At 39.6% G+C, this 9,642-nt stretch overlaps 1 non-coding gene across 1 annotated transcript; it reads left to right on the top strand.

Annotated features, from left to right (window-relative positions):
* Window positions 1-9,535: 9,535 nt before the first annotated feature.
* On the top strand, window positions 9,536-9,642 carry LOC127090151 (small nucleolar RNA R71). Its single transcript, XR_007791681.1, has one exon. It is a non-coding gene; the product is annotated as a small nucleolar RNA R71 (small nucleolar RNA).

Below are 9,642 nucleotides of genomic sequence, written 5' to 3'. Positions count from 1 at the left end.
ACTTCTATCTACAAGGTAATATTAGTTAGTTCTTCACAAAGAGAAACACATTTCCTGACGCATGGTAAGGAGTTCTTGGTCAAAGTTTTGCCTCTGAAGATTAGCATTTGAAAAAAACACAATTGTCCTATTCTTGGGGGGTGCTGGATGGTATTCAGGGGTGGGTGGGGGAACATGTTTGGTTGAGGTCTCTCCTTGGTCTTCTAAAGCGTAGGTCCGATTTTCCTTTTTATGTATGTTTGTTATTTCGTGGTGAGGCAAGGAAAAATTGTGGACTATCTAGTTATCGACCAGGAGTTTATACTGATCGGTGCTAAAGTAGACTCTCCTCACTAGGCCATGGTCTAAATAGTGATCCATGTCTATGAGGGTGTAGCCACAATATGGAACTAAATAGGAAAGTTTTTTCAATAGGCCTAGTGCATATGAAATATGGGTCACTGTTCCTCCCACATGGATCGGTCCTTCGGTTGATTTGGTTGTAAGCTCTAGGTTTTTGATCAGGAAAGTTCCTAATTCTACAGGACGAGATTGAGTGATGCAGAAGAGAAAGAATATCACTTATATGTTGACATGCTCATTGGTATCACTTCTTCCAAATAATGTTTGAGCAAGTATCATCTGGAAGTACCTAAAGGTTGGGTTATGGATGTGGTTAGAAAGTTGGGTGGATGGGTCAGGGCTACGTGATATGTGTTTTTCGCAAGTATACGAATGCGTCATAGTAATATAAAAGATTGTCGAATCCACAGAGACCAAATGTCAATCTACCGTTATCTATTATTACGGTGTTTATCTAAGGTAATCGAAATAGGGTTTTTAAGAGTGCACAATGAAAAATAAAGTATTAAATTAAATTCAATTAATAAAGACAGGTTCGAATGTAATTCACATAGTCAATTAATAATCCAAGTATTTGCTAATAGAATTACTTATGGGCAGTGTTTCCTACTTTGAAAAGAACCAATTTAACGGGAACTGTCGCTTTCGTGTATTCAGAACCGAGTTGTACTCCCTAATCAAACCCTCTTATTGTCACTTATAAAAAGGCGTGCATTGCGTTAGAGTAGTAAACCTATTTTTAAGAAATATAGTGTCTTGACTAAGTTGAAAAGTATTTTGACCTGGATTTCTTAACCAAAAGAGGTTCTTACGAACCAGACTCTAAACTTATAAACGTGTCGAAAAATAGTTTTAAAATCACTTTTTTTTAAAGTTAAAAACTCCTAATGAACTAAACAAAGCGCTTTCGCTGTATTTGAAATAGTTAAAAACAACTAAGTTTAAACAGACGTCGGACGACTTTCGATCTTACCCAACGGAAATTAAGTGCGGGAAAACTTAAGTTGAAAGTCAAAATAACCCTTAAGTGTTTCTACGAACAATTGTACGGATTACCGGTTCAATTATGATTCTTACATTCTAACCTTTATAGGTTTAGCCAGACATGGTAAAGTAAAAATGTGTTTTAATTTTTATCATAAAAACGGATAAATAAAAGACTTTTAAAAAGGAAGGTAATAAGTGCGAGTGCAGGAAAGTAAATAAAAGTAGTGCGAGTGCGGAAAATGAGTTAAAGTAGTGCGGTGCAAGAAATAAAGGAAGTAGTGCAGTGCGAGAAATAAACAAAGTAAAGTGCGAGTGCGGGAAAGTAAACAAAATAAAGGCAGTGCAGGAAAGTAAACAAAGTAAAGGCAGTGAGGGAAAGTAAACAAAATAAAGGTAGTGCGGGAAAGTAAACAAAATAAAGACAGTGCGGGAAAATAAAGCAGACAAATGTAAAGCAATAAAACCTGCTCCAATCGTAGGGTCGAATAAAATACGTAACAGAAATGAAAATGGAGGCAGGATTAAACTTCCTTCCAAAGTGCTCCAAACTCGATTAAAGACTTGATTTCACAGTGTGGCAACACTCAAATGTGAAGCGATTACCACTTTTACACAATAGTGATATATGCCTAGTTGTAACTAAGTTTGGATGATCAAACAAATGAAACCAAGGTTCTATTTATAAGCAAGAAAAAACATGGAGATTACAAGGATGCCCTTTAGTTTGAAAATGGGCGGGAACCATTTTGTTCTTGTGGCGTCGCCACAACATCATGGCGCCCGCCACAGGAGGAAATTGTAGCACCCAAGTGGAGATCTTGGGAGGCGTGGCAGTTGAGGAGAGGTTGATACTGGGACACGTCATGGCTGGACCCATGGCGCCAGCCACAGTGGAAGCCACAAGTGTAAAATGCTGATTTTTTGGCTTTTTAGCTCATTTTCGCTCCTTTTCTCGATCGGGGCTCCGATTAGACTGAAACCCGAAAACAAAGAAAAACATAGTAATAACATAACAAAATAACAATAAAACAACTAAAATGCATGCGAAATCAGAGTCGAAAATACGGTGAATTTCAGTGTCATCAAATTCTCCCACACTTAAACCCTTGTTTGTCCTCAAGCAAAACACTTAAAAGCTTAAAAGAAGAAACACCGGTGTCGACGAGTGATTCGGGCTAAAAGGGCTTCTAAGTTCAAGTCGGGATGCAGTTATAGGTACTAACTGAGTGAACCAAGGGTATCGTGATGACACTTATCTGCAGACACGGACATAAACTCCATTCCTATATTAACCAACCCATATTATCCCACAATACCTAGGCCTACCTCTTCATCTCTTTTTCGGGTCCTTTTCATTCAGGCGCAATCACATTAAGCCCGTTATCCGTACATGTTTCATAGTAGAGTGACCTGTTAGTGATTCTGATCCTAAATATGGGGGTTTTGGCACATAAATATGTGTAAACCCTTTTATTTGACCCAAATGCAGTTGTGAGGGATTGGATCGTAATCCGCCCTACCGAGTTCAACACCAGATACCTCTGAACCAACTAACAGCGGGTGAGTTTTTCTTTTCTTTTTCTTTTGCAGCAAATTTTTACAACTTTTTGGTTTAAATGACCTTGTGAGGGTCACCTATCTCGGAGTTTGCCTTTTTCTTTATTTATTGCACTGGATCATTCACTTATGTTCATCGGTCCCCTATGTAGAGCATGCTTAGGCCGGAGCTGACTGCTAGAATAAACTACTGAGGACTATACTGAAATGATAATTAAGGCCATGGTATATGGGGTTTCGGGAGTGATTCTTATATTCATGAAGTCTATGGTGTTAAAACGATACTGATGTTTCAAAAAGTTCTCCCAAGTCACCATATCCTAACTCAAACCTGTCTTAAAGCCCCAAAACTTTCAGAACAACACTGTTTTCTTTTGCAATTTTTTTTTGGTGGGGCTAAAGGAATGGGGAGATGAGGATGTACTAAAGATACACTATACTGGTGACTCGTCAAACACATGTATTTTCTAAAACACACTAACTAAAAACGAAATAAAACAAAGTAAACAACTAAAAAGCAATAAAAATAAACAATCTAACTAAAAACAGTAAAGGGAAATAGAAAGCGAAATCTCCTCCCACACTTAAATCGAACATTATCCCCAATGTTTCGAAATAAGATAAGGGGAGAGTAACCTGTCACACTACTGCTGACCACTGGTCCCTTCGCCATCCTGAGGTGGAAACGACGTAGGAGTATAATCAGCAATAGAAGGAGATCTAGGCTCCTCAACAGTCTCTCCATGACCTTCCAAAGCATAACTCCAGTTAGCTGGGTCATGAACGCTGGTCATCATCGGGTCTGGCAGTGTAAAGTAGTGTATCGTCTCGCTATCAATCAACAATATAAACTGTCTGGGATTGAAAGAGGCTCTCCTCATCAATCCTTTGTTCAAGCAGAAATCAATATCCATAGTAGTACAGCCACAGAAAGTCCTAAGATTGAGTAGCTTGCGGGACAGACCTAAGGCAGTGGCAATCTGCGTGACAATCCCTCCTACATGAATAATTCCCTCGGATGATCTGGCAACACTGCTAAGACCACACAACAGAAAGTTCCCACATGCCACAGGGCGTGACTAAGATGCACAAAATAACAAAAATATCTCCTCCTCACTCAGTAGAGTCTCAGCATTTGGTCTTCCAAGAAAAGAGTGCGCCAATATCATCTGGAAATACCTCATAGCAGGGTTGTGGATAACCTGGGACAACTGAGTAGAAGGGTCCTGACTCCCTCCACTAGAGATATCGCTCCAGAATTTCTCCACTTCTCTTTTCCTAGAAAGTATCACACCGGTGTCTCAGGGATAACGTCGGGGGTTGTCTGAAAACCTAACAAGTCACCGAACTCCTTCTGGCTGAAAGAGTACTCAGTCCCGAATAACCTGAAAACAACATGTCCATCTGGTCCGGAGTAAGGATCATAAGCAAACGAGTTAAGGAACTCCAAAGTCAGGTTCCTGTAGGTGTTGTTCAAGTCATCAACGAATTTATCCCATTGGAGTTGGTGGCACAGGAATCTGATGCTCGGTTCAATGCCTAGGGAATCCATGCAATCCTGGTCCGGATAGCGCGTAGGTGCCATAGGGCGCTGGTAGAGAACTATGTAATGCTCCCTCTAGGCGTCATCTCTGAAAACCACGTGCATGTCATCAAAGTTCTGCATCCTGCAAAGGTTAGGGAAAAGGATCCTGAAAACACAAACATTGCAAATGATATTTAGTCCTAACAAGAATATGATTAAAAATAAAATAAAGTAAATAAATGCAGAAAAAGTAAAATAAGATAAGAAAATCGTGGGTTGTCTTCCAAGCAGCGCTTGTTTAACATCGTTAGCTTGACGATCAGAACTTATACATCTGTCGTAGGAATTGGTGGATCTATCAGAGTGTGGCTGGAGTAGTCTGTTGAAATGTCTCCTCCTTCATAGGGCTTCAGTCTTTGCCCATTTACAATGAATGGACTACAAGTTTCGTTCTTGATTTCTACAACTCCGGATCTCAGAATCTTAGATACTTTGAAAGGACCAGTCCATCTTGAACGCAGCTTCCCAGGGAAAAGTCGTAACCTAGAATTGAACAGGAGAACAGGGTCGCCTATATTGAAATCTTTTTTCACAATTCTTTTGTCATGCCAAGCTTTGGTTCTCTCTTTGTATATCATGGCATTCTCGTAGGCAGATTGCCTGAGTTCTTCCAGTTTGTGGATGTTAAGGATACGTTTTTCACCAGCGGTCAGGTAATCCAAATTCAAAGTTTTAATGGCCCAATAGGCCTTATGCTCTAATTCAAAAGGTAAATGACGAGATTTTCCATAGACTAGTTGGTAGGGAGTTGTTCCTATAAGGGGTTTTGTAAGCGGTTATATAGGCCCATAATGCTTCTTGAAGCTTCTGAGACCAGTCTTTTCTAGATATAAAAACAGTTTTTTCTAGAATTTGTTTTATCTCCCTATTGGATACTTCTACTTGGCCACTAGTTTGTGGGTGGTATGGTGTTGCTACTCTATGCCTAACTCCATATTTGCTTAAAAGTTTATCAAATATTCTCGATATGAAGTGCGATCCTCCATCGCTTATGACTAAACATGGTGTTCCAAATCTGGGGAATATATAGTTTTTAAATAGCTTGATCACCACTCTAGTGTCGTTTATGGGTGCAGCTATAGCTTCAATCCACTTGGACACGTAGTCCACAGCTACTAAGATATACTTGTTTCCTAAGGATGGTGGGAAAGGACCCATGAAATCTATACCCCAAACGTCGAAGAGTTCTACTTCTTGAATTTTTCTTAGAGGCATTTCGTCACGTCTTGAAATATTTCCCGTGCATTGGCATCTATCATATTTGACAATGCAAGCATGGACATCGCGCCACATGGTAGGCCAGAATAGGCCAGCTTGAAGAATCTTGGCGTATGTCTTAGAGGTGCTCGCATGTCCACCATAGGGTGCAGAGTGACAATGCTCAATTATACTTTTTACCTCCTCTTCTGGAACGCAACGGCGAAAAATCCCGTCTTTACCCCTTTTGAAAAGGAGCGGTTCCTCCCAGTAAAAGTTTCTCACATCGTTAAAGAACTTCTTCTTCTGGGGGTAGTTAAGATCAGGGGGTATGATATCAACAACTAGATAATTAACAAAGTCTGCATACCATGACATGTTACTTACAACTAAGGATTTTTGGAAGTGCTCATGAGGGCCTAGGCTATCATCTTCAATGGCTTCTAGTTTAGCTATCAATCTATCATAGGCAAAATCATCATTTATGGGTACAAAGTCTGGTTTCAGGTGTTCTAGCCTAGAAAGGTGATCAGCTACTACATTTTCAGTCCCTTTTTTATCTCGGATATCTAAATCAACTCTTGTAGTAACAAAATCCATTGGAGTAACCTGGGCTTGGCATCTTTTTTACTTAATAGGTAACGAATGGCAGCATGATCGGTGTAAACTATAATTTTGGCTCCTACTAGATAAGATTTGAATTTGTCTATAGCAAAAACTACAGCTAGTAATTCCTTTTTAGTTGTTGCATAGTTAAGTTGGGCGGCGTATAGGGTTCTATTGGCATAATAAATCACATGTAATTTTTTATCTTTCCTTTGTCCTAGAACGACTCCAACGGCATAATAACTAGCGTCACACATTATCTCAAAAGGTTCTGACCAATCAGGGGGTTGCATAATGGGTGCTGAAATCAACGCTTGCTTTAAAAGATTAAATGCTTCATTACATTTTTCATCGAAAATGAATTCATCATCTTTCATTAAAAGGCCAGTTAAAGGTTTAGTTATTTTAGAGAAGTCTTTGATAAAATGTCGGTAGAATCCAGCGTGTCCAAGGAAACTTCAGACTTCTCTGATAGTTTTGGGTGGTTTTAGATTCTCTATGACTTCTATTTTAGCTCTATCTACCTCAATACCTTTTTCGGAAACTATATGTCCTAAAACAATCCCTTCGGTGATCATGAAATGACACATCTCCCAATTTAGCACAAGGTTCACCTCCACGCATCTCTCCAGGATTTTCTCAAGGTTAGCAAGACAATTTTTGAAATCAAATCCGCAAACCGAGAAATCATCCATAAATACCTCCATGATACTATCTAGGTAATCTGCAAAGATTGACATCATGCTGCATTGGAAAGTAGCTGAAGCATTACAGAGTCCGAATGACATTCGTCTGTAGGCGAAAGTTCCATAAGGGCATGTAAAGGTAGTTTTCTCTTGATCTTAGGGGTGGATAGGTATTTGGAAGAATCCAGAGTATACATCTAGATAGAAAAAGTAAGAGTGTCTGGCTAGACGCTCCAATATTTGGTCTATAAATGGTAAAGGGAAATGATCCTTCCTGGTTGCTTTATTTAACTTTCTGTAGTCTATGCACATCCGCTATCCTCCTTCTATCCGTTTTGCTATATGTTCGCCTTTATCGTTTTGCACTACTATGATGCCTCCCTTTTTAGGTACTACATGCACAAGGCTCACCCACTTACTATCCGAGATATAATAGATTATACCCGCCTTAAGTAACTTAAGAACTTCTCTTTTAACAACATCACTCATTATAGGGTTTATTCTTCTCTGATGTTCTCTGGAGGGCTTTGAATCTTCTTCGAGCAAAATCCGATGCATGCATACGGATGGGCTTATACCTTTCAGATCAGAGATATAATATCCTAAGCCATAGGGATATCTTCATAAAACATCTAAGAGTTGGTCTGTTTCCCCTTGGCTCAAGGTAGCACTGACTATAATTGGACGATTCATCTCTTCATCAAGAAACTCATATCTCAGGTTCTTAGGCAGTTCCTTAAGTTCTAAGGTTGGTTTCTTAGGGCATGGCATAGGATATGGGGTAAGGGATAAACATTCATAAAGGTTATCATCGATGTAGAGCTTCCTAAAGTTATCATCTTCCAATATGAGAGTTGATGGCAACTTAATTGTTTTTATGATTTCTTCTTGTTCTATTTCCCTAATGCATTCATCAATGATATCTATGGCATAACATACGTCTCCCATCACAAGTTCCATAAGAAATTTTGAAAGTATAAATTCTATCTTCTCGTCACCTACCTCAAAGGTCAACTTTCCTCTCTTGACATCTATTATGGCTCCTGCAGTTGATAAGAATGGTCTACCTAGAAGGATTGGTATATCATCATCCTCTTTAATGTCCATGACAACAAAATCAGCAGGGATAAATAACTGACCTATCCTAACAGGGACATCTTCTAATATGCCTATCGGGTACTTAACAGATCTATCGGCTAATTGAAGTGACATCTTAGTAGGTTGTAATTCTCCTAAGTTTAACCTCTCACAAACTGCTAAAGGCATTAAACTCACACTAGTTCCTAAGTCTAGAAAAGCTTTTTCGATGACATGACTTCCCAAAACACAAGGAATGGAGAAATTTCTAGGATCTTTATCTTTTTTGGCTAACTTATTCTCGGAAATGGAATTACATTCCAAGGGCTTCGGATCGTCGAGTCTACGTTTGTTGGTAAGGATGTCTTTGAGAAACTTTGCATAAGAAGGTATTTGGGTGATGGCTTCTGTGAAAGGGATTTCTACGTGAAGTTTTTCTATAACCTTAATGAATTTCTGATACTGGTTATTGATCTGGGTTTGTTTTAATCTTTGCGGATATGGTATCGGTGGTTTGTATGGCGGGGGTGGTACATAAGTTTTGTCTTTAGGTCCTTCTCCTTTTTCTTGACCTTCCTATTTTTCAGATTCCTCTGGTTCCTTCACTTCGTCCGTGGGTTCGGCATACTCCTTAGAAGTTTTGGGTTCACTTGATCTTGGGTTAAATGGCTCATCATAAGCGGTCCCACTTCGTAGGGTAATGTGATTGACTTGTCCTCTCGGATTCTGTTGAGGTTGTCCAGGGAACTGTCCTCCAGGTGTAGTCTTAGGGGCTTGGTTTAAGGCTACCTGAGAGATCTGGGTTTCAAGCATCTTATTGTGAGTAATTATTTGGTCAACCTTGGTTCCTAACTAGGTAATCAGTTCGTTAACGTGAATGTTCTGGTTCATGAACTCTTTGTTTTGTTGGGTTTGAGCAGTGATAAAATTTTCCACAATTTTCTCAAGGCTTGGCTTTGGTGGCACAGGTTGATTTGGTCTTAGGGCTTGGTAACCTGGTTGTCTCGGAGGTGTAGTATTTTGGATAGCGTTATTATTCTTATAGGAGAAGTTCGGGTGATTCCTCCATCCAGGGTTGTAGGTATTCGAATATGGGTTCCCTTGGGCGTAGTTCACTTGCTCAGAGTTGGTTTCGTTTAAGAGACTGCATTTTAGAGATTGGTGTCCTTTGGTTCCACATATCTCACAATCCGACGAAACTGCGGCTGCAGTATTCAGGTTTATACACATATGCTCAACCTTGAGGGCTAACGCGTCCATTTTAACTTGCATCATGTCTATAAAGCTTAACTCATGTACTCCACCTTGGGCTTCCTTCTTCTCAACTGTCGCTCGTTCAACTCCCCATGATTGATGGTTTTGAGCCATATCTTTGATAAGGGCACTAGCTTCAAGGTAAGGTTTGTTCATCAGTGTGCCACTTGAGGCAGCGTCGATGGTCATTTTAGTGTTATAGTGAAGTCCATTATAGAAGGTCTGAATGGTTAACCAATTTTCTAAACCATGATGTGGGCATGCTCTCAACAGCTCTTTATATCTCTCCCAAGCTTCGAACAACGATTCTCCTTGATTCTGGGTAAATCTGGTTATTTGGTTTCGAAGAAT

This window comes from Lathyrus oleraceus, chromosome 5 (assembly GCF_024323335.1).
Source record: "Lathyrus oleraceus cultivar Zhongwan6 chromosome 5, CAAS_Psat_ZW6_1.0, whole genome shotgun sequence".
Lineage (NCBI taxonomy): Eukaryota > Viridiplantae > Streptophyta > Magnoliopsida > Fabales > Fabaceae > Lathyrus > Lathyrus oleraceus.
Note: the sequence above shows the minus strand (reverse complement) of the source record. Positions and strands in the feature narration are given on the sequence as shown.